The 26,889-nt window shown below is 37.1% G+C and overlaps 1 protein-coding gene across 1 annotated transcript in view; it reads left to right on the forward strand.

Annotated features, from left to right (window-relative positions):
* The window catches only part of TNR (tenascin R), a 1,235,916-nt gene that overhangs the window by 703,709 nt on the left and 505,318 nt on the right, over window positions 1-26,889 (forward strand).

A 26,889-nucleotide genomic window follows, 5' to 3' on the forward strand; every position in this document is an offset into this window, starting at 1 on the left:
ATACATCATAGATAGAAAACCATAAACAAAATCACATAAATATACACTAACAAATATAAAGCACTCTATTAATATATATATATATATATATATATATATATATATATATATATATATATATATATATATATATATATACATACATACATACAGTATATATATATATATATATTAAGCTCTATGCATCATTGAACTTCTGGTTTTTCTATTTTCACTTATTCACTCACTCTTTGGGGCCTAATTTATCATATGTCTGTCGGACCTGATCCGACAGTGCAGATCAGGTTCGTCAGACATCGCTGAATGCTGAGAGCAATACGCTCTCTGTATTCAGCATTGCACCAACAGCTCTTGTTTATAAGATCCTTTTTGGGGGCATTTTTTCTAACTTAGATATTTTTGCATGTGCTGAAATTATTGTGCACCACATGTTATATCTCCCAATGTTTATCATGGGAAACCATAAGCCAGGTATATGAAGGCATAGCTTTAAGGTATGGGGGCAAGTTTTGGGTAATCTATATTGTACTACAGGCCAGATTCTATTTAAGCTCTCTATGATTTTATTAGAAATATTTCCAGTAACATAAAGCCCCTGCCCTAATTCCATAAAGGCAGATTTTACCTTGAAAACATTGTGTCTCGCAAAGGAGGGGTGCCTTGCTTTTAAAGGGACATGAAACCCAAAATTTTTCTTTCATGATTCAGATAGAGAATACAATTTTAAACAACATTCCAGTTTACTTCTGTTATCTAATTTGTATCATTCTTTGTTGAAGAAATAGCAATGCAAATAGGTGAGCAAATAACACAAGACATCTATGTGCTGCCACCAATCAGCAGCTACTGATCCTATTTAGATATGATAATTTAAACAAAGGATATCAAGAGAATGAAGCAACTTAAATAATAGAATTTAATTTTTTTTTAAATTGCATGCTCTTTCTAAATCATGAAATAAAAAAAAATTAGGTTTCATGTCCCCTTAAGGCAATGCATAGATTACAATAGAACAAAATAAAAAAATACCTGGACTTAGTCTTATCCTCTTAGCCTCTCAAAAATTTATACCATGATCTCTCTACACGGTTAGAAATAAATAGGAGCAGAAAAAGTTATTGAGTGGCGCTAATGAAAACTGAGGATATATAGTATAAAATATAAAAGGAAATATCTCCTATATTATCTATAGAAAAAACGGAATCAGTTCAATAATTTAAAAAAGGTTTATTAACCCTATATATAAATGTATAATGCTAAAAAAGAGAAAGAAGAAAAATAAAAAAGACCACATGTGTATATAAAAGGGCTAAAACAGTAGTGTTTAACCCCTTAATGACCACAGCACTTTTCCATTTTCTGTCCGTTTGGGACCAAGGCTATTTTTACATTTTTGATGTGTTTGTGTTTAGCTGTAATTTCCCTCTTACTCATTTACTGTACCCACACATATTATATACCATTTTTCTCGCCATTAAATTAACTTTCTAAAAATATCATTATTTTCATCATATCTTATAATTTACTATAAAAAAATTATAAAATATGAGGAAAAAATGGAAAAAAACACACTTTTTTAACTTTGACCCCCAAAATCTGTTACACATCTACAACCACCAAAAAAAAACCATGCTAAATAGTTTCTAAATTTTGTCCTGAGTTTAGAAATACCTAATATTTACATGTTCTTTGCTTTTTTTGAAAGCTATAGGGCCATAAATACAAGTAGCATTTTGCTATTTCCAAACTACTTTTTTTCAAAATTAGCGCTAGTTACATTGGAACACTAATATCTTTCAGGAATCCCTGAATATCAATTGATATCCCAAAGTATTGATCTAGGCCAATTTTGGTATATTTCATGCCACCATTTCACCGCCAAATGAGATCAAATACAAAAAATCGTTCACTTTTTCACAAATTTTTTCACAAACTTTCGGTTTCTCACTGAAATTATTTACAAACAGCTTGTGCAATTATGGCACAAATGGTTGTAAATGCTTCTCTGGGATCCCCTTTGTTCAGAAATAGCAGACATATATGGCTTTGGCATTGCTTTTTGGTAATTAGAAGGCCGCTAAATGCCGCTGCGCACCACAAGTGTATTATGCCCAGCAGTGCAGGGCTTAATTAGGGAGCTTGTAGGGAGCTTGTATGGTTAATTTTAGCTTTAGTGTAGTGTAGTAGACAACCCAAAGTATTGATCTAGGCCCATTTTGGTATATTTCATGCCACCATTTCACCACCAAATGCGATCAAATAAAAAAAAAAAAGTTACATTTTTCACAGTTTTAGGTTTCTCACTGAAATTATTTACAAACAGCTTGTGCAATTATGGCACAAATGGTTGTAAATGCTTCTCTGGGATCCCCTTTGTTCAGAAATAGCAGATATATATGACTTTGGCGTTGCTTTCTGGTAATTAGAAGGCCGCAAAATGCTGCTGCGCATCACACGTGTATTATGGCTAGCAGTGAAGGGGTTAATTAGGAAGTTTGTAGGGAGCTTGCAGGGTTAATTTTAGCTTTAGTGTAGAGATCAGCCTCCCACCTGACACATCAGACCCCCTGATCCCTCCCAAACAGCTCCCTTCCCTCTCCCACCCCACAATTGTCCCTGCCATCTTAAGTACTGGCAGAAAGTCTGCCAGTACTAAAATAAAAGCTTTTTGGGGGGTTTAGGTTTTTTTTAAAAAAAAAAAATTCTTCTGTTGTGTAGGACCCCCCTTAGCCTCCAACCTCCCTGATCCCCCCCAAAACAGCTCTGTAACCTTCCCCATCTGCCTTATTGGGGGCCATCTTGGGTACTGGCAGCTGTCTGCCAGTACCCAGCTTGCACAAAAAAGGGTTTTTTTTTTCTGTAGTGTAGCTTCCCCAAACCCCCCCCCCCCACACCACCACCACCACAAACCCCCACCACCTCATTGATCGTTTTTTTACTTTTTTTAACTGATTTATTTTAAACCTTTTTCTGTAGTGTAGCGGTTCCCACCCGCTCCCTCCCCGTGCACGCGCCCGCCCCCACCCTCCCGTGCACGCGCGCATGTCCGTGCGCGCCCCCGGGCATCCCCGCCCACGATCCCGCCCCCCTCCACATCTCCAGGGCCATTGATGGCCGCCACCCGCCTCCCGGTACTGCTCCCACCCACCAACGAAGGAAGCCACCGATCTCCGGTGCAGAGAGGGCCACAGAGTGGCTCTATCTGCATCGGATGGCTTCAAAAGGTTATTGCAGGATGCCTCCATATTGAGGCATCACTGCAATAACCGGAAAGCAGCTGGAAACAAACAGGATCGCTTCCAGCTGCTTTCCACACCGAGGACGTGCAGGGTACGTCCTCAGGCGTTAACTGCCTTTTTTTTGAGGACGTACCCTGCACGTCCTCGGTCGTTAAGGGGTTAACCGTTTAGCACATAGAAAAGGTTATGGCTTAAAATAAGCCGTCAGAGCATGAGAGAGTATAGTCTCTCAAAGTAAGCATATAATACAAATGTACTATGACAATTTTGTAGAGCCGTTTACCAACATTAAAGGTTAATGCTTAATTAGGCCGTCGGAGCATAAAAGAGTACAGTTTCTCAAGGTGAGTATATGATACAATAGTATCAACAGATATACAGCAACAGTATCAACCAGGGGCGTATTAAGGCATAGGCCAACGAGGCCGGTTCCTAGGGCAGCAGATTTTTAAGGGGCAGCAGAATTTTGAGTCCCTAGGGCCACTCTACTGAACTCAGGGCCGGGTGGCTAAATCAACCAGGGCCCGGCTATTGCTATCCTATGGGATTGTATGTGGGTGCGCATGACATGGTTACAGTGGAGGCGGAGATCACTTGCACAGCCTTGCCTGGAGGGAATGCGGTATTCTTCCTGGCTCCACCGCGTGATCGAGACTCACACAGACTACACAGTGCAGTGTGCACTACAACGTGACCACTGTGAAATAGCATATGCCTTTCTCCCTTCAATACATCTTCATTAGGCATTAAAATACTTAAACGGATTAGTCACTAAATACTTGTACATTTACTGTTTGTCTATCTGTCATACATGCAAAGAATAAGTATTTATTGCTGAATCTATACAACCATGTGACTTAAAACACAACTAAAAATATGTTGTATGCATTTAATACATTCAGAAACAACACAAGTATATACTTTATTATGATTGTATCATGTGACTTTATCCCCTACGATACAATTCCTAAACCTATCATAACTACTGCTGTATTTTTTAAGTACTTTTAAAGGTCAGTTTGTATATTCATTACATATTTAACCAAGCAGATATTTTGCTTAAATAACTGTCAATCACCAAAGAAGATGTTTAAGGTTAAACAACTACCTACTGACAAACTATCATACAGTGAAGGATATTTTTTTCTGATATAAACACTTTAATCATCTGACTTCCAAAATAATGTCATATATATATATATGTGTGTGTGTGACCAGAGTTAATGCAAGCCCTGGTGAAAATCTACTTAAAAAGACATTATTTTTTTAAATTTTTACACCCTGCCCCAAAAATATAATGTCTAAAAAAAGGCCTTAAACCTGGGGTGGGGTGTGGGGGTGGGCGGGCAGCAGAATTTTGAGTGCCTAGGGCAGCACAAAACCTAAATACGCTCCTGGTATCAACACATAAAATAACAACAGTGTTTAGCGTACAATAAATACATTAGACATGTCACTATCGACTAGATTTAGAGTTTTGTCGGTAACGACCCGCGTAGCTAACGCTGGCTTTTTTCTGGCCGCACCTTTTAAATAACTCTGGTATTGAGAGTCCACAGAATGGCTGCGTTAGGCTCCAAAAAAGGAGCGTAGAGCCTATTTAACGCAACTTCAACTCTCGATACCAGAGTTGCTTACGGACGCGGCCAGCTTAAAAAACGTGCTCGTGCACGATTCCCCCATAGGAAACAATGGGGCTGTTTGAGCTTAAAAAAAACCTACCACCTGCAAAAAAGCCACGTTCAGCTCCTAACGCAGCCCCATTGTTTCCTATGGGGAAACACTTCCTACGTCTGCACCTAACACTCTAACATGTACCCCGAGTCTAAAGACCCCTAACCTTACACTTATTAACCCCTATTCTGCCGCCCCCGCTATCGCTGACCCCTGCATATTATTATTAACCCCTAATCTGCCGCTCCGTAAACCGCCGCTACTTACATCCCTATGTAACCCTAATCTGCTGTCCCTAACACCGCCGACCCCTATATTATATTTATTATCCCCTAATCTGCCCCCACAACGTTGCCTCCACCTGCCTACACTTATTAACCCCTAATCTGCCGACCGGACCGCACCGATACTATAATAAAGTTATTAACCCCTAATCCGCCTCACTAACCCTATAATAAATAGTATTAACCCCTAATCTGCCCTCCCTAACATCGCTGACACCTAACTTCAAACATTAACCCCTAATCTGCCGACTGGAGCTCACCGCTATTCTAATAAATGTATTAACCCCTAAAGCTAAGTCTAACCCTAACACTAACACCCCCCTAAGTTAAATATAATTTAAATCTAACAAAATTAATTAACTCTTATTAAATAAATTATTCCTATTTAAAGCTAAATACTTACCTGTAAAATAAACCCTAATATAGCTACAATATAAATTATAATTATATTATAGCTATTTTAGGATTTATATTTATTTTACAGGTAACTTTGTATTTATTTTAACAAGGTACAATAGCTATTAAATAGTTAAGAACTATTTAATAGCTAAAATAATTACAAAATTACCTGTAAAATAAATCCTAACCTAAGTTACAATTAAACCTAACACTACACTATCAATAAATTAATTAAATAAAATACCTACAATTATCTACAATTAAACCTAACACTACACTATCAATAAATGAATTAAATACAATTCCTACAAATAAATACAATTAAATAAACTAACTAAAGTACAAAAAATAAAAAAGAACTAAGTTACAAAAAATAAAAAAATATTTACAAACATTAGAAAAATATTACAACAATTTTAAACTAATTACACCTACTCTAAGCCCCCTAATAAAATAACAAAGCCCCCCAAAATAAAAAAATGCCCTACCCTATTCTAAATTACAAAAGTTCAAAGCTCTTTTACCTTACCAGCCCTGAACAGGGCCCTTTGCGGGGCATGCCCCAACGAAATTCAGCTCTTTTGCCTGTAGAAAAATACATACAATACCCCCCCAACATTACAACCCACCACCCACATACCCCTAATCTAACCCAAACCCCCTTAAATAAACCTAACACTAAGCCCCTGAAGATCTTCCTACCTTATCTTCACCTCGCCGGGTATCACACCGATCGGTCCTGGCTCCAAAATCTTCATCCAACCCAAGCGGGGGCTAGACATCCATCATCCGACGGCTGAAGAAGTCCAGAAGAGGGTCCAAAGTCTTCATCCTATCCGGGAAGAAGAGTAGATCCGGACAGGCAACCATCTTCTTCCAAGCGGCATCTTCTATCTTCATCCGATGAGGACCGGCTCCATCGTGAAGACCTCCATCACGGACCCATCTTCTTCCGACGACGTCCAACTGAAGAATGACGGTTCCTTTAAGGGACGTCATCCAAGATGGCGTCCCTCGAATTCTGATTGGCTGATAGGATTCTATCAGCCAATCGGAATTAAGGTAGGAAAATTCTGATTGGCTGATGGAATCAGCCAATCAGAATCAAGTTCAATCCGATTGGCTGATCCGATCTGCCAATCAGATTGAGCTTGCATTCTATTGGCTGTTCCGATCAGCCAATAGAATGTGAGCTCAATCTGATTGGCTGATCGGATCAGCCAATCGGATTGAACTTGATTCTGATTGGCTGATTCCATCAGCCAATCAGAATTTTCCTACCTTAATTCCGATTGGCTGATAGAATCCTATCAGCCAATCGGAATTCGAGGGACGCCATCTTGGATGACGTCCCTTAAAGGAACCGTCATTCTTCAGTTGGACGTCGTCGGAAGAAGATGGGTCCGCGATGGAGGTCTTCACGATGGAGCCGGTCCTCATTGGATGAAGATAGAATACCCCCCCAACATTACAACCCACCACCCACATACCCCTAATCTAACCCAAACCCCCCCTTAAATAAACCTAACACTAAGCCCCTGAAGATCTTCCTACCTTATCTTCACCTCGCCGGGTATCACACCGATCGGTCCTGGCTCCAAAATCTTCATCCAACCCAAGCGGGGGCTAGACATCCATCATCCGACGGCTGAAGAAGTCCAGAAGAGGGTCCAAAGTCTTCATCCTATCCGGGAAGAAGAGTAGATCCGGACAGGCAACCATCTTCTTCCAAGCGGCATCTTCTATCTTCATCCGATGAGGACCGGCTCCATCGTGAAGACCTCCATCACGGACCCATCTTCTTCCGACGACGTCCAACTGAAGAATGACGGTTCCTTTAAGGGACGTCATCCAAGATGGCGTCCCTCGAATTCTGATTGGCTGATAGGATTCTATCAGCCAATCGGAATTAAGGTAGGAAAATTCTGATTGGCTGATGGAATCAGCCAATCAGAATCAAGTTCAATCCGATTGGCTGATCCGATCTGCCAATCAGATTGAGCTTCGCATTCTATTGGCTGTTCCGATCAGCCAATAGAATGTGAGCTCAATCTGATTGGCTGATCGGATCAGCCAATCGGATTGAACTTGATTCTGATTGGCTGATTCCATCAGCCAATCAGAATTTTCCTACCTTAATTCCGATTGGCTGATAGAATCCTATCAGCCAATCGGAATTCGAGGGACGCCATCTTGGATGACGTCCCTTAAAGGAACCGTCATTCTTCAGTTGGACGTCGTCGGAAGAAGATGGGTCCGCGATGGAGGTCTTCACGATGGAGCCGGTCCTCATTGGATGAAGATAGAAGATGCCGATTGGAAGAAGATGGTTGCCGGTCTGGATCTACTCTTCTTCCCGGATAGGATGAAGACTTTGGACCCTCTTCTGGACTTCTTCAGCCGTCGGATGATGGATATCTAGCCCCCGCTTGGGTTGGATGAAGATTTTGGAGCCAGGACCGATCGGTGTGATACCAAGCGAGGTGAAGATAAGGTAGGAAGATCTTCAGGGGCTTAGTGTTAGGTTTATTTAAGGGGGGTTTGGGTTAGATTAGGGGTATGTGGGTGGTGGGTTGTAATGTTGGGGGGGGTATTGTATGTGTTTTTTTACAGGCAAAATAGCTGAATTTCTTGGGGCATGCCCCGCAAAGGGCCCTGTTCAGGGCTGGTAAGGTAAAAGAGCTTTGAACTTTTGTAATTTAGAATAGGCTAGGGCATTTTTTTATTTTGGGGGGCTTTGTTATTTTATTAGGGGGCTTAGAGTAGGTGTAATTAGTTTAAAATTGTTGTAATATTTTTCTAATGTTTGTAAATATTTTTTTTATTTTTTGTAACTTAGTTCTTTTTTATTTTTTGTACTTTAGTTAGTTTATTTAATTGTATTTATTTGTAGGAATTGTATTTAATTAATTTATTGATAGTGTAGTGTTAGGTTTAATTGTAGATAATTATAGGTATTTTATTTAATTAATTTATTGATAGTCTAGTGTTAGGTTTAATTGTAACTTAGGTTAGGATTTATTTTACAGGTAATTTTGTAATTATTTTAACTATTTTAGCTATTAAATAGTTCTTAACTATTTAATAGCTATTGTACCTGGTTAAAATAAATACAAAGTTACCTGTAACATAAATATAAATCCTAAAATAGCTATAATATAATTATAATTTATATTGTAGCTATATTAGGGTTTATTTTACAGGTAAGTATTTAGCTTTAAATAGGAATAATTTATTTAATAAGAGTTAATTTATTTCGTTAGATTTAAATTATATTTAATTTAGGGGGGTGTTAGGGTTAGACTTAGCTTTAGGGGTTAATACATTTATTAGAATAGCGGTAAGCTCCAGTCGGCAGATTAGGGGTTAATACTTGAAGTTAGGTGTCGGCGATGTTAGGGAGGGCAGATTAGGGGTTAATACTATTTATTATAGGGTTATTGAGGCGGGAGTGAGGCGGATTAGGGGTTAATAACTTTATTATAGTAGCGGTGCGGTCCGCTCGGCAGATTAGGGGTTAATAAGTGTAGGCAGGTGGAGGCGACGTTGAGGGAGGCAGATTAGGGGTTAATAAATATAATATAGGGGTCGGCGGTGTTAGGGGCAGCAGATTAGGGGTACATAAGGATAACGTAGGTGGCGGTCGGCAGACTAGGTGTTAAAAAAATGTAATCGAGTGGCAGCGATGTGGGGGGACCTCAGTTTAGGGGTACATAGGTAGTCTATGGGTGTTAGTGTACTTTAGAGCACAGTAGTTAAGAGCTTTATAAACCGGCATTAGCCCAGAAAGCTCTTAACTACTGACTTTTTTCTGCGGCTGGAGTTTTGTTGTTAGATTTCTAACGCTCACTTCAGCCACGACTCTAAATACCGGAGTTAGAAAGATCCCATTGAAAAGATAGGATACGCAATTGACGTAAGGGGATCTGCAGTATGGAAAGTCGCGGCTGAAAAGTGAGCGTTAGACCCTTTCCTGACTGACTCCAAATACCGGCGGTAGCCTAAAACCAGCGTTAGGAGCCTCTAACGCTGGTTTTCACGGCTACCGCCAAACTCTAAATCTAGACCTAAGTGAATTGATCAATGTTATCAAAAAAAGTTAATAGAATTCAAAACAGCAACGTTTCCGGAGCTCCGTGAAACTCTATGTATATTTGCTGACCAATGTATTATATAGTTGGTGATTCAGAGAAAAAAAGGTGTCTTTATTTATCAGTGTTCAATTGTGAGATCTCTGTATATGCAGAAAAATAGATGGATATCTTATTTAGTCACAGTCTAGTGAAATAAGTGTAAACAAAAATACAAGTGTCCCTCTTGTGTTAATTGTAGTAGAATATGGAGTAATAATTTCACATAAAAGTCCTTTTTCTAATTGTATAAAATAAAAAAAAACATTACAATTACACACAAACAAAAATCAAATTACAAAAAATAAAATCTAAAATTACACAAAACAATAAACATAATAAAAATACATTACACCTAACAAAATACCCCCCAAAAAATAGCCCACCCAAAATAAAAAAAAACCTTAATCTAAAACTAAAATAAAAAAAGCCCTTAAAATGGTTTTTTTAGGGCTTTACCGTAAAGAAATCAGCTCTTGCAGACATCCATTGTGGAGGATCTTCTTCGTACGATCTCCGCCCTACACTGAATATTGAAATCAAGGTACCCTATTTATATTGGGTTACCTTGAATTCCTTTTGGCTGAAATTTTAATATCAGCCAATAGGATGAGAGCTACTAAAAATCCTATTGGCTGATTTCAACAGCCAATTGGATTTCAATAGCTCTCATCCTATTGGCTGATTTCAAAATTTCAGCAAATAGGAATGCAACCAATAGGATGAGAGCTTCAAAATTTCAGCCAATAGGAATTCAAGGTACTCTTATATAAATGGGGTACCTTGAATTCAATCTTTAGTGTACGTCGGAGGCCGTATAAAGAGGATCCTCCATGATGGATGTCTGCACGGCTGCCATTCCTGCTCCACGGCTACCTCCGCTTCTCTGCCGCCTCCACAGTGCCTTCGCTCCAGGATGAAGATAGCTGTCCCCGCGCTGGATGAACATGGATCCGCCTGGAAGAAGACCTTCACCACAGGACTTCAGAAACTGTGAGTACCTATTTTGGGGATAGACTTAGGTTGTTGTTTTTTTTTTGGGTGTTTTTTTTTTTAAGATTAGGGCTTTTTTTAGGGATTTTATAATTTTTTTTTATATGGGCGCAAAAGAGCCGATTGGCGATTGCCCTTTTAAGGGCAATGCCCAGACAAATGCCCCTTTAGGGGCAATGGGTATCTTAGGTTTTTTTAGAGTTAGGATTTTTTAATTTGGGGGGTTGGTTGGGAGGGGGTTACTGTTAGGGGGATTTTGTAGTTTTTTATGTAAAATAGCTGTTTAACTCAGGGCAATGCCCTACAAAAGGCCATTTTAAGGGCTATTGTTAGTTTATTGTTAGATTAAGGTTTTGTTTTTGGGTTGGCTTTTTTTAAGGGGTTATTATATTAGGAATATTTTTTATTTTATTTTTGGCTAATGCTGTTTTTTCTGTAATTTTAGCTTTTTTATTTTTTGTAATCTTAGATTTTTTTTTATTTTTCTGTAATTTTAATATCTTAAAAATATCTGTAATGTTAAAAAAAAATGTATGTAATGTTAGGATTTTTTTTATTTTTGTAATGTTAGGTATTATTTTTAACTAACTTAGGTTTGTAATTATTTTTTTTTTTTTATTTAATTAGGGTTAACTTATGGAGGTGTTAGGTTAAGGGTCTAGTTATTAGATTAATTATTTGCGTTATGGGTGGGTGTTGGCGGTGTAGAGGTTAATTGTTTGCATAAATTAATTTTTTGTGTTGTGTGGGCTTGGCGGTTTAGTATTTTATAGGTTAATTACATTTTTGCGTGTTATCTAAATGTCAGTTTAGGGGTTAATAACTTTATAAAATAGATTAAGATCTTTATGGTTGGCTGTTTAGAGGTTAATAATTATAATAAATTGCGATGTGGGGGGTTGTCAGATTAGGGGTAAATCATTTTATTATTAATTGCGGTTTTGGGGGGATGGTGGAAATGTGGGTGGGTTTGCGGTTTAGTGGTTCATTACTGTATTAGGTAGATTGCGATATGGGTGATTGTTGGATTAGGGGTTATTAATTTTGTTATTTTTTTGGTTGATGGCGGAGTTATGTGTTTTAAAGTTTTGAAAATGTTATTGTGAAGCGGCTCAGTTGCGGTTTTGTAGTCGGCTAAGCCTACACATTATTTATACAGTCACAATGCATAGTGATTGTATAAATAATTTAGACACTGGCACTACAATAATAAGCAGCTGTAATGTGTAAATAATGTACATACTGACATAATCTAGCAGTTAGCTGTATGTACCAAAATGAAGTGTATGTAGAATTTTACGATAAAAAGTGCAGGCATACACTGTCAGTTTGTACATGATTTATACAACTGCTTATTATTTTAAGTGTCAGTGTGTACATTATTTATACAGTCACTATGCATTGATACTGTATAAATAATGTGTGGGCGGAGTTACGGAAATTGCCAATCACAACTTCCGAACTTCTTTTCGGTGTAATAGATAGTGAAATAGGTTATTATAGTGCCCATCTGATTGGTCTGTGTGTCCGTGAGTGACAGGATGCAAAACCAATCAGATGGATGAAATTACCGGAAGTGACGTCATATTGGAGGTTTCAATGTATTGTAGTTTTCGTCAGCTTAGTAGCTTAGTTATATAAAAGATATTTAAATTATATATATATATATATATATATATATATATATATATATGATATAATATTTATTTTATAAATGAAAAATTAAAAAACATTGAATATATTTAGGACAGTAGTCTGTCCAAATTGGTTGATAATTCAACTGTAGATTAATTATATCTTTATTAGAAAGTCCTTGCAATTACATGTTGCTACATTTGTAGCGTATTTATATTATATAGATATGTTATTTAAAAATATATATATTTATTAAGGACCTACAATAAAGTTATTAACCCCTATACTGCGGATCCCGGACCTCGCCGCAACTAAATAAATAGTTTAACCCCTAAACCACCGCTCCCGGACCCCGCAACAACCTATAATAAACTTATTAACCCCTAATCCGCCCCCCCTACACCGTCGCCACCTATAATAAATGTATTAACCCCTATCCTGCCCCCCCACACCGCCGCCACTATAATAAAATTATTAACCCCTAAACCTAAGTCTAACACTAACCCTAACACCCCCCTAACTTAAATATTAATTAAATAAATCTAAATAATATTTCTCTTATTAACTAAATGAATCCTATTTAAAACTAAATACTTACCTTTAAAATAAACCCTAATATAGCTACAATATAAATAATATTTATATTTTAGCTATCTTAGGATTTATTTTTATTTTACAGGCAACTTTCAATTTATTTTAACTAGGTACAATAGCTATTAAATAGTTAATAACTATTTAATAGCTACCTAGTTAAAATAAATATAAATTAACCTGTAAAATAAAAACTAACCTAAGTTACAATTACACCTAACACTACACTATATTTTAATAAATTATTCCTATTTAAAACTGAATACTTACCTGTAAAATAAACCCTAAGATAGCTACAATGTCATTAATAATTACATTGTAGCTATTTTAGGATTTATATTTATTTTACAGGTAACTTATTTATTTTAGCTAGTTAGAATAGTTACCTAGCTAAAAGAAATACAAAATTACCTGTAAAATAAATCCTAACCTAAGTTACAATTAAACCTAACACTACACTATCATTAAATTAATTAAATAAATTACTTACAAATAACTACAATTAAATTAAATAAACTAACTAAAGTACAAAAAATAAAAAAGCTAAGTTACAAAAAATAAAAAAAATAAGTTACAAACATTTAAAAAATAGTACAACAATTTTAAGCTACTTACACCTAATCTAAGCCCCCTAATAAAATAACAAAGCCCCCCAAAATAAAAAAAGTCCCTACCCTATTCTACATTAAAAAGTTACCAGCTCTATTACCTTACCAGCCCTTAAAAGGGCCTTTTGCGGGGCATGCCCCAAAGAAAACAGCTCTTTTGCCTGTAAAATAAAAATACAACCCCCCCAACATTAAAAACCACCACCCACATACCCCTACTCTAACCCAAACCCACCTTAAATAAACCTAACACTACCCCCCTGAAGATCATCCTACCTTGAGCCGTCTTCAGACAGCCGACCACCGATGGAACCGAAGAGGAGATCCGGAGCGGCAGAAGTCATCATCCAAGGGGCGCTGAAGAAGTCTTCCATCCGATAGAAGTCTTCATCCATGCGTCGTCTTCAATCTTCATCCATCCGGAGCGGAGCGGAGCCATCTTCAGACGAGCCGATGCAGAGCCATCCTCTTCTTCCCGATGAAGAATGAAGGTTCCTTTAAGGGACGTAATCCAAGATGGCGTCCCTTCAATTCTGATTCTATCAGCCAATCGGAATTAAGGTAGGAAAAATCTGATTGGCTGATGCTATCAGCCAATCAGATTGAAGTTCAATCCGATTGGCTGATCCAATCAGCCAATAAGATTGAGCTTGCATTCTATTGGCTGTTACGATCAGCCAATAGAATGTGAGCTCAATCTGATTGGCTGATTGGATCTGCCAATCGGATTGAAGTCGTCGGGAAGAAGAGGATGGCTCCGCATCGGCTCATCTGAAGATGGCTCCGCTCTGCTCCGGATGGATGAAGATTGAAGACGCCGCATGGATGAAGACTTCTATCGGATGGAAGACCTCTTCAGCGCTGCCTGGATGTTGACTTCAATCGGATGGAAGACTTCTTCAGCGCCCCATTGGATGATGACTTCTGCCGCTCCGGATCTCCTCTTCGGTTCCATCGGTGGTCGGCTGGCTGAAGACGTATCAAAGTTGGATGATCTTCAGGGGGGTAGTGTTAGGTTTATTTAAGGGGGGGTTTGGGTTAGATTAGGGGTATGTGGGTGGTGGGTTTTAATGTTGGGGGGTTGTATTTTTATTTTACAGGCAAAAGAGCTGTTTTCTTTGGGGCATGCCCCGCAAAAGGACCTTTTAAGGGCTGGTAAGGTAATAGAGCTGGTAACTTTTTAATGTAGAATAGGGTAGGGACATTTTTTATTTTGGGGGGCTTTGTTATTTTATTAGGGGGCTTAGATTAGGTGTAAGTAGCTTAAAATTGTTGTAATATTTTTTAAATGTTTGTAACTTATTTTTTTATTTTTTGTAACTTAGCTTTTTTTATTTTTTGTACTTTAGTTAGTTTATTTAATTTAATTTAATTGTAGTTATTTGTAGGTAATTTATTTAATTAATTTAATGATAGTGTAGTGTTAGGTTTAATTGTAACTTAGGTTAGGATTTATTTTACAGGTAATTTTGTATTTCTTTTAGCTAGGTAGTTATTAAATAGTTAATAACTATTTAATAACTATTCTAACTAGCTAAAATAAATACAAAGTTACCTGTAAAATAAAAATAAATACTAAAATAGCTACAATGTAATTATTAATTACATTGTAGCAATCTTAGGGTTTATTTTACAGGTAAGTATTTAGTTTTAAATAGGAATAATTTATTTAATGATAGTGTAGTGTTAGGTGTAATTGTAACTTAGGTTAGTTTTTATTTTACAGGTAAATTTCTCTTTATTTTAACTAGGTAGCTATTAAATAGTTAATAACTATTTAATAGCTATTGTACCTAGTTAAAATAAATTTAAATTTGCCTGTAAAATAAAACTAAATCCTAAGATAGCTACAATATAATTATAATTTATATTGTAGCTATATTAGGGTTTATTTTAAAGGTAAGTATTTAGTTTTAAATAGGATTAATTTAGTTAATAAGAGAAATATTATTTAGATTTATTTAATTAATATTTAAGTTAGGGGGGTGTTAGGGTTAGTGTTAGACTTAGGTTTAGGGGTTAATAATTTTATTACAGTGGCCGCGGTGTAGGGGGGGCAGGATAGGGGTTAATAAATGTATTATAGGTGGCGACGGTGTAGGGGGGGTAGGATAGGGGTTAATAAATGTATTATAGTTGCGGCAGTGTAGGGGGGGCAGGATAGGGGTTAATAGGTATAATGTAGGTGGCGGTGGGGTCCGGGAGCGGCGGTTTAGGGGTTAATACATATATTATCGTTGCGGCGGGGACCGGGAGTTGCGGTTTAGGGGTTAATACATATATTATAGTTGCGGCGGGGACCAGGAGCGGCAGTTTAGGGGTTAACATATTTATTAAAGCTTGCGGTGGGCTCCGGGAGCGGCGGTTTAGAGGTAAACACTTTATTTAGTTGCGGCGGTGTAAGGGGGACAGATTAGGGGTGTTTAGACTCGGGGTACATGTTAGGTTGTTAGGTGTAGACATCTCCCATAGGAATCAATGGGATGTCTGGCAGCAGCGAACATGAACTTTCGCTATGGTCAGACTCCAATTGATTCCTATGGGATCCGCCGCCTCCAGGCCGGTGGTTTGAAAACCAGGTACGCTGGGCCGGAAAAGTGCCGAGCGTACCTGCTAGTTTTTTGATAACTAGCAAAAGTAGTCAGATTGTTCCGAACTTGTGTGCGGAACATCTGTAGTGATGTAAGAATCGATCTGTGTCAGACTGAGTCCGGCGGATCGAAGCTTACATCACAAAATTCTACTTTTGCCTGTGTGTAGGGCTTGATAACTAAGGCGAATCAGCCTCGCCACAAATATGCTGCGGAATTCCAGCGTATTTGAGGTTGACGGCTTGATAACTAGGGGCCAAAATGTCTTTATTCCTCGAATAGACTTAGCCCCAAGTAACACAGAACTTCCTTTTATATTATGAAGAAGACAATGTCCTGTTAAATTGGCATTCACTTTGACTATTAACAAGTCTCAAGGTCAAACATTGGATAGACTTGCCAGAACCTGTTTTTAGCCATGGTCAGATATATGTAGCTTCCTCTCGAGTGAAAAGCTCTGCTGATGTTAAAGTGAAAGTAATAGATTGATGAGAACAAGGCTACTTATTAAAAGGAAGTGATGCATGTTTTACAAAAAATGTGGTCTACAAAAAAATCTACTCAAATTAGGCATTATTAGAAGATCACTTTAAAAAAAAAAAGTAGAAATGCTTCACTAGAAATGCTTTACTAGAAATGCTTGTGCAATGTTAAATTACGACGGCGTACGCTGTCGGCATTTAGCGAGGCTGAGCAGACATGATTCACTACAGTGAATGATGTCCATTCGCCTCTTATTAAATCTACCCCTTGAGGTCTTTTATATGTATTTTCACTAATAATTCAGCTTGTGGAATTAAGTGCAGTTTTATTGACAACTCCCGGCTCTGTGGTTGCTGTGGATGAACCTAAATTGTCATAAAACAAAAAGCCTTAAAAGCAGAGAGCGGTAAAATTTCAAATACAAAACAGGAAAGTTGTTTCATTTTAACTATCTATACTAAATCACAACTAATTATGATAACTGAGTTTAAGGGGACCAACTAGAATCCTCTTCCACTCCATACCTACCAGTGCCCCCTCAGTAATCCTACCGCCCTCCATTGGGCAGTACCGCCCACTTTGGGAACCCCTGGTTTATAAAATATTACATAATGTGTGGAGTGCTAATATATTTATGTGGATTTAAAATAGGTGCCCCAGCATAAGATTGTATGCAGGCTAGTGTGCGTAATTTCTTTAAATATAGGTTAAATTGACCCATCAATTTAAAACTTCAGAAGCCACCCCTAATTGTGCATGCTGCAACCAAAAGAAGTTAAATTACAAGAATTGTTCTACAAATTACTACTTTCAAAATCCTTTATCACTCAATAATAATTGCTTCAACCTCCTCATTCCCCACAACCATCATCCCACTGAAATCCATCTTTCCTTGTCTTGCCAGATCGGTTTTCAATATTCATCATCTGCTTCTCTGTTTTGCAAACACATTCTCTGGCCCCCACTCTATTTAAGAATCAATTTCAAACATTGTGTTCTCGGCTATGATTAGATCACCTACGCTGCACCTTCGCTATCCAGTCCTTATCTCTAAATACTCGCAGATGTGACCTTTATTATCGCTAATAACCTATATCTTGTTTTGTCTCATAAACTCCTGGAACAGACATTCAATAATTCTGTGCTATACTCACTATTTGCCATGCATTGTTTCCCTTTCTCTAAGCCTTCAGATCAATAAACAAAATGTTATATATTTACAAATAAATATAATTTAGGCTTCTTATACTATAATTTGGAAATGTAGTAGACAATAGCATTTTTTTCTGTTATACAGATGTTCTGGTGGAAAAATGCCCTTTCTCTAATTTGTAAGAACATGTCATTTTTGCATTCCTCACATATAGGTACGGCACCAAGGAAGCAATGAAGCTCTCAAGCAGGAAACTGTCGGTGAGATAATCAGGAGGTGCAGTTCCTGATACTCACCAATAGTTTTCTTCTTGGTAGCTGCAATGACTTTACCTATCTTTTTAAAACCTTTTTTAGGGGGTTAATGGGACATTAAACACTTGGAGATGGTAATAAAAAAATGATAAATTGTATATACAGTATATAAAAAAACAACAACTCTGACATTTAGTTTCATTATTTATTTTGTCCCCTTTTCCTGTAATTCCATTCTGAAAATATGAGCTTTTCAGTTCCTGTTAGAAACGGAAGTGCACAACACTGTTATATTCCACACAGCCATTGGCTGCACACTCTAGTGACCTATTTATAACTGTCCCTAATTGGCCACAGCAGATAAAGTAACCTTAGTTACAACATGGCAGCTCCCATTGTTTTATAGATACTAAGGGGCCAATTTACTAAGCAATGTATGCTGCTCATTCCGCACGAGCCTTGTGGCTCGCCGGAATCAGGAGTTAAGAAGCAGCGGTCGTAAGACCACTATTCCTTAATCCATCTGCCACCTCTGAGGTGGCAGACTGCAATCATCCGATTGGCCGTGAATGTGCAGGGGGCAGCATTGCACAAGCATTTTATAAGAAATGCTTGTGCAATGATAAATGCAGACAGCATTTATTGATGTCGGGTGGACATAATTCTCTACAGCAAATCATGTCTGCCCGCCATATAATAAATCGGCCCCCAAAACTTTACACTGATTTTGTCAACATTTAAACAGCTAAAGGAACTTTAAAAAATACATCTACATGTTAAATCTTAGACTAATGTTTTCTTTGAATATATCATTTTGTTTAGCATTTATTTAGAGCCAGATTATAAGTGGAGCGCTTATTTGTGCTCCACTTTGTAATACCAGCACACGCAAATGTATGTTGGTATTACAAGTGAGATGTAATGTGAATGTGACCTTACTTTCGCATTTCATGAAAAAAATTACGCTCAAGAGAGTGTGCTTCCATAGGCTCCAAGGCATGAGAACTAACGCAGCGAAGGGGGTAAGTAGCGCAGTGATGAGCAGCAAATCTAAATATATTTGAATATATACATAAGGGGGAAATTTATAAAGCTGTGAGATGCAGCTTTGGTGCATGCTCATATAAGTCTGCTGCAGAATATGTTCTATGTATTTATTCCTATATATATCTGTTTATATCTATACATATATATAATTGTGTGTGTGTGTATATATGTATATATATATATATATATATATATATATATATATATATATATATATATATATATAAATGTATGTGTCCAATTTACTTCTATTAATTTAACCCCTCCTTCAAAGTGGCACTCAAAAAACACACCACTAGTGGAAAACACACAAAATAAAACTAGATAAGGAAAATACCTAGCGCTAGGTATATCATGCAAGATAAACAAGACCCAAATGAGCTCAGAATAAAATAACATTGATCAGGTCCAAAACATGCTCTGAGAAAAGGGCTTTCCAAAGTTATGTGATTACCTAAAATTGCGAGCAATAAAAAGATATAGATGCTGAGAAGCAATACTTGAGATACAGTCCCAGTAGCTCAACACACTGCCTTGATAATTATTGCCGTATTTCCCCCAGGGTAACAATCAATTCAGCAACTTCTCATACCTTGCCAACCTTGTGCATTAACCGGATACTCATTTCAAATACAGTTGCATCCGATCCTCCCAAAAACACTGCCTCAGGTGTCAGACTTACATCCACTGCTGATATGATTGTTCACAGGCATACTGTGGTGTCATTTTGAGGTTTCTTGTATTGGATGGTCAATCAGAGGAACTCCTGTATGGTAAGTTTTCCAGACTGAAAGGCAGGTCACGTTATATACAGTGGGGTATATTTATCAATGTGCGAGCGGACATGATATGAAGTAGCGTATCATGTCCGCTGCACATCGATAAATGCCGACAGCATACGCTATCGGCATTTATCATTGCACCAGCAGTTCTTGTGATCAGGTTGATTTCTGTCCGCCGCCTCAGAGCAGATGGACAAGTTATGGAGCTCGCCGGAAACAAGGGGCCTCGAGCTTGATAAATATGCCCCAGAATATTAGATGATTATTATGTAAAACAGAAACTTTTGTTTTTTTAGAGAACTAGTAACACTCTAATCAGACAGAATACTATACTACTAAACTTATGTTCCACACTCCTGAGGACTGGAAATGAAAGACACTGATCTAAATTGATTGATAATTATAGACAGACAGACAGACCGAGGAAGCAATATGTGCATTGCTGTAGAGAAAACCGATTCCATATCAATGGCATCTTTCTTATATTCCACAGTGAGCCAATGCCTTTATTGTAAAACAGAAATAAATACAGCTGTATATATTTCAGAGACATTTATTGAAATGATAGACATATTATTCCTCGAAATACACTTGAGGGAGCCACTACTGTTTTCCAAATATATTGGTCCATGATTAAATCAGTTTATTCCAATAGTTAACAGCTATTCCATAAAGACCCTTACACAGAATGTAAAATCTGATTGGTTGCTCCCTAGAAACTACCCTTATTTCTACCATTTAATTTTCTAATCTTTCCTTAGGACATCACATAGCTGATGTACCTTCTCTGGAGCAACACTATTTACACTTGGGGCATTTGATAAAGATGCCAGTACGGCATCGAAACGTCATGCTAATCTCCTATTTTTAACCCCTTGATGATTAAAAGTTAAATTTTATTTTTTTAAGACCAGTGAGTGCTGTCTTATTTTAGAATCTCTGGATATTTGCTTTGACATTGCACCCTGGCAGATATTTAGTTGCTGATATGGTGTGCAATTCCCAGTGGGACTTAATATTTATTTGTAGATGTAGCACGATTACGAGGTGAAATCTTATGGCGATTGCTCTATTCTAGATTGTTTTTGTCCTCTGATGTGCTTCTTAGCATTCCGGCACTTGCGCAGTAGCGCTTGGCAGGCATGCAGGGACACAGCTGTTTGGGATTACACAGTGATGGGTTCTTCTTAAATAGGTGAGTGTTTTGTTTGTTCTGTTGGTCTGAGGACGAGGGTAACCCCGAAAACGTTAACTGTAAAATAAAGAGTTATACTTTTACAACGGTGAGTGCCTTCTTATTGTCTGTACATTATCTATGCTATCTTGAAGAGCACCCCGGATGTTGGTTATTAAAGTGTGTGCTGGCTCCCCTCTGCATGTAAATATATATAAATATATATATAAAACAACAAGATATGTGTCAGCGCTGAAAAACCCCTGTACTGTATGAACAAAGATAAGGGGATTCACAGGGGTGGAATAATATTAAAATGCTGCTATCAGATGAATGAGACAGATCATTTTAGGTCACTACATTAAAGGGAGTCAATACAAAAAAACAATGCACAAGAGAAGATCAGACAGCTCTCTCAAATATTTAAGCCAATATTAAGCCATAAGAAAAGGGTTATAGTGAAGAAAAGGAATGACAAAACAAAAACCCAACCAAATGTAATCTGATAATTGCTAAATATCAGAAATCTGTGAGGGTGGTGATGTGCACTTGGCCAAACAGAGAAGTGGGTGGGTGTATAGTAGTCCTGAACCCCCAAAATACTTATAGAATAATAAAAACCAAAATCCAAAAAATATATTAATAAATTGTTTAAACATATATTTTTATTTAAATGTTTTAACAAATTGTTCAAAAGAGAGTTAAACAGAGCCTAGTCAAAAATAAACTTTCATGATTCAGATAGAGCATGTAATTTTAAGCAACTTTCTAATTTACTCCAATTATCAATTTTTCTTAATTCTCTTGGTATCTTTATTTTAAAAAGCTGGAAAGTAAGCCAGCCCATTTTTTGGTTCAGCACCTGGACAGCACTTCCTGATTGGATGGCTACATTTAGACACCAATCAGCAAGCGCTACCCAGGTGCTGAACAAAAAATGGACCGGCTTCTAAGCTTACATTCCAGCTTTTTAAAATAAAGGTTCCAAGAGAAAGAATAAAAATTGATAATAGGAGTAAATTAGAAAGTTGCTTAAAATTGCCTGCTCTATCTGAATCATGAAAGTTTAATTTTGACCATACTATCCCTTTAATTCCAAAAAGAAAGTAATATGGATTTGTAGCTTAAAAACTCACAAAAAACCTGCTATATTTTATAGCTACGTTTAATAGGCACAGGGCAAAAAAGTATGAAAAATAGTTAAAAAAACAATCAATTTAAAATTTTATAAAAATAGACTGATGTGTAGGATGGTCCTAAAGTGATCTGGTTTGTTAAAAGTACAAAATATTCCAGTAAGGTATGAATAAAATTCCCAAAGTTTTAACCTCCAATAAGTTGGTTGTCAAATAGAGGTAAAGTGCAATGTGCAGTGGTGAACGTATAGAACAATGGAGATACTGAGATCCAATGTGTGCCAATAAAGTAAAATTGTGCTGAATCCTGTATAGTTAGTCTCTTAATTCAAACTGTTAGAGATGGCGTTCCCAGGCAAAAGTAAAGTGCAGGGTGCAAAAAGCTTAACAAAACAAACAGTCAAAACCAATCTTTGCCAAAAGAAGTATACTTTCAGTAAGTACTGTATACTTATCGCTTGGTTGTCAGTTCGTATATGATCAATGGAGGACTCCTGGATGGTTGTAGATTTAAAAATCCTGTTGGCAGTAGAGAAAAGCAGCTCTGGTGTTGGTCTCGATAATCCTAGACCGCTGGACCAAATGTGATGTCACACGCTAGATAAGCTCCGCCCTTACGCGTTTCGTGAATTTTGATTCACTTCATCAGAGTGCAATCTGTATCCATCCTATGTCATGGAGCCTTTTATTGCCTGGGAAAAGGGGAGGGGTGGCAAATAGAGTGCTGTGCTAACAGATGTGTTCACTATTAATGTCATACTAAAACATAAAAACATAAAAACACAGACAAAGGGAAAGTGAAATATCACTAGGGGTACATACTAAATGGGAACTGCAAGTGGCCTGTATATACTGGGTTTTAGTGCTAGTAATATTTTTGTATGCAACAGGTGTGACAAGTTTCCCTTGGTTCCTAAATGAGATAAAATCACTGCGTGATATGCATGGTAAGATAATCCTAAAAAAAATGTTTAAAAAATATATATATATTTATATTTTGTTATTGACAGGGCTGCAGTGGAGGTAAAAAAAATGGTTAATGAACAAACAAGAATAAGGCAATTATTTATAAATGCTTTAGAGAAAAGCAGCCAAATCAATATCTATGTTCAGAACCTTTGGTCTTAGAGCATTTAGTTTATGAATCCAGAACGTTTCCCTCTTTCTAAGTTCTTTTAGTCTATCTGGTCCTTTTGAAGCTGGTATTTGTTCTATTGCTTTAATTGTGAAAATCCTTTGGGTTTTTCTTATGTATTTCCAGGAAATGTCTAGATACTCCATATTCCAAATCTCCTTCTTTGATGTTGTTAATATGCTCCAGTCATCTGGCCTTTAAAATTCTCTTTGTGCGACCCAAAATCAGATTACATGAACATTGAAGAATGTATATAACGTAGTCTGATTTGCAATTAAGGAAAGTCTTGATTGGCAGCATTTCCTCCCAATGTTTGTAATTATTTTATTGTATTCTTTATTCTTGTTTTTGTGTTCGGGGCACACACAATTTTTTCTTCCACATTTGTAGAAGCCTTTGACTGAGAGCGAGCTTTCTATTGGTTTCCTTCTAAGTTTGGTTGGGGCTAGAATATTTTTCATATTAATATTCTTTTTAAATGTAATTATGGGTTTGTCGTTTAGTTCTTTGCCCAAGAGGGGGTCTTTCTATAGTACTCTCCAATTTTTTCTATGATGTTCTTTATTTATTTTTAGATTCGCAGTTATAGGTGGTAATGAATCAGTTGTTCATCTTGCTGTTTGCATTTTCCATTACTCTTGGATGTCCCTTTTTTGTCTATTAGATCATACCTGTTGCTTTCTTAAGCTCTTGTATATGATTGTTCGATGACATGTCTTGATTTTTTTTACATATATATATATTAGAATAAAAAAAAAACAACTAACACTAGTTCATCTTGTAACTTAAAGATCTGAATATATCCCAACGTTACTCACGCTTCTAACGCTTACATCTTCTCCATGCGTCCCTGGCCTTCTGTTGTGAGAAGTATATGAGACAAATTTGAGCTAAAGTTGTTGGTGTTGGGGGCTCAGGGGGGCAGCATATTCCCCAGTGCCTAAACACACCACTGCAGAAACATGTAGTAGCAGCTGATAACACCCCTGGGTTTAGTCATAGATGGGTGGGGACAGGGTTGGTGGAAGCATAGCTACAGGGGTTCCATGGGCAGGGCTAGGGGGAGTCACAGGTGGTCTGGGGGTGTGGTTAGGCAGTTGTAGGATGTGGCCTGTCTCCTCATCCTAATGGGAGTGAAGAATAGAAGACTTAGGATGCTTTCCTCACTGACTGTACCCAACTATCTTGATATTTAGCTTTGCGGTCACCTCTGTTAGCTCCTCCAAATTGTATGGCTTAAAAATATCCTGCTCATTTTTTTATGGTGAGGAATATTTGCAATGTTACTGCTAGAGAACATAGTATGTCATTTAACCCACTAGCATCCAGCTACAATGGCCTAAATTAAATAAAACCTATTAGTGAAACTAATATCTAACAGAAAAATAAATCTCAACCACACTGCAACTAAATTGTGTAATTAAAAAAGATTTTAATTGGACCTTATCACATCTGTGAGTTGTGAGCCACTCTCCATTATAATCAAAGGAGCAGCATCTATCTTTTAACAGTTCACCTCTTAGCACATAGAACGAAAGTTCCATTGTGCAAGATACCAGCATCAGAAAAACGCCTTTAAAATCTTACAGAACAAAAAATAAAAAAAATAAAAATCTCCCTCTATAAAACGGTCCCCTCTAACATATTCAAAAATAATTCTTGAAAATAGCTAACGAGAAGTGTTGGTAAAATAAATCCAAACCATGCGTCTAGGTCCCACAGAACACCCGCAATCAGCCCGAGATCACAAATACACCTTTCTTTCTATCAAGCAAGGCTACTTCACTATAACAATACAGTAGGATTGACAGCTGTCCTCCACAAAAATACTGGAAATAAAATTCCCCTCCAAAAGCTCTACCTTAGCCCCTACTTTTAAACTTGCAATGTATATTTTTCATAACTGAGCAGTCATTTTACCCCTTGGCTGCCAGCAACATGCATGTAAATAATTTTACCTCTGTGGCTGACAGTAACACACACAGACTTATAACATAGACCAGTCTTTATTTGATACTTTGTGTCTTGGTTAGGAGTCTGAAAATCAGCACAATGTTATTAAAAAATAATACAATTTTGGTGTAGCCACCAATCAGCAAGCGCTACCAAGGGTGCTGAACCAAAAATGGGCCGGCTCCTAAGCTTACATTTCTGCTTTTTCTAATAAAGATAACAAGAGAACAAAGAATAATTGCTAATAGAAATAAATTAGAAAGTTGCTTAAAATGGCACGCTCTTTCTGAATCATGAAAGAAAAAAAATATATTAACTAAAAAATATACAAATAATACAAGCAAAAAAGTATTTTGAGATTTTTTTGAGACAATATAAACAAAACTATAGATACATTTAGACTACAACGCATCAAAAAGCCATCATTAGTATATCTGTGCATAGTTATCTTAAGTGAAGTTCTCTGACTCTTGTTTGGTTGATTTTTAAAATGTATTGACAATGTAATAGTTTATTTAATGAAGGAGATCACTTCAATATGTTGTGCGGTCATGTTTTTATCAGATTACATGTAAAAATGTGAAAACAGAGGCTGAGAAACTGGTCTACTAACTTACTGACCGTAAATCTGGTCAGAAAAGTCTGATCTACAGTCATTAATCAAACACTTGTCCACTAACAGAGGGCGGGATAATTATAGTCAGGAATAGACTGGGCAATACATGTGGCCAGGAAAAGGCTTGGCTAATAAAAGACTAACAATGGCTTAGATTGATAGATGCTTGTGAGGTTTGCTGTGGGGCTTGTTGTATTGGGTATTGCTTCACCTATCTTTTCCAGCATCTCATTAGCACAATTTCCTTCCATTAATATCTATAGTTGTGCAAGGTTCCTAGTGCATGACATATCACACATATTAAACAACTTTCTAATTTACTTGTATTATCAAATTTACTTCTTTCTTTTGGTATCTTTTGTTGAAAAGCAGGAAATAAGCTCAGGGGCATGCATGCTTATGGAGCACTATACGGCAGCAGTTTTGCAAGAATGCTATCGATTTGCAAGAGCACTAGATTGCAGCACTATTTTGTGCCATGCAGTGTTCCAGACACCTACGTATCTTTTCAACAAAGAATGCCATGGTAATGAAGCAAATTTGATAATAGAAGTAAATTGGAAACTTTTTTAAATTGTATGCTCTCTTTGAATCATAAAATATATATTTTTTTTGGGGGGTTTATATCCCTTTAAGAAACAAAGCTTACAAATTAAATCAATGTATGTAAATGTTTGTAACTGCAAAATATGTAATGCCTGTTTTGTTATGGTAAAGTAGTCATGCTGGATAAAATAAACAGTGTCTCCAAGGGCTGGTTGTGGAAGTTCTAGGGCAGATATCCTCAAACTTGGCCCTCCAGAGGTTTTGGAACTACATTTCCCATGATCCTCAGCCAACATATCAGCTGGCTGAGGATCATGGGAAATGTAGTTCCAAAACCTCTGGAGGGCCAAGTTTGAGGATGTCTGTTCTAGGGTATTCTAGAGGTGTAGTTAGATTCTTTACTTGCACCTTGGCACAGCGTGCGGATCTCATAATGATTCTCCTGTTTATAGGAATTATCTCTCGG

The sequence above is a fragment of the Bombina bombina genome, chromosome 10, assembly GCF_027579735.1.
Source record: "Bombina bombina isolate aBomBom1 chromosome 10, aBomBom1.pri, whole genome shotgun sequence".
Lineage (NCBI taxonomy): Eukaryota > Metazoa > Chordata > Amphibia > Anura > Bombinatoridae > Bombina > Bombina bombina.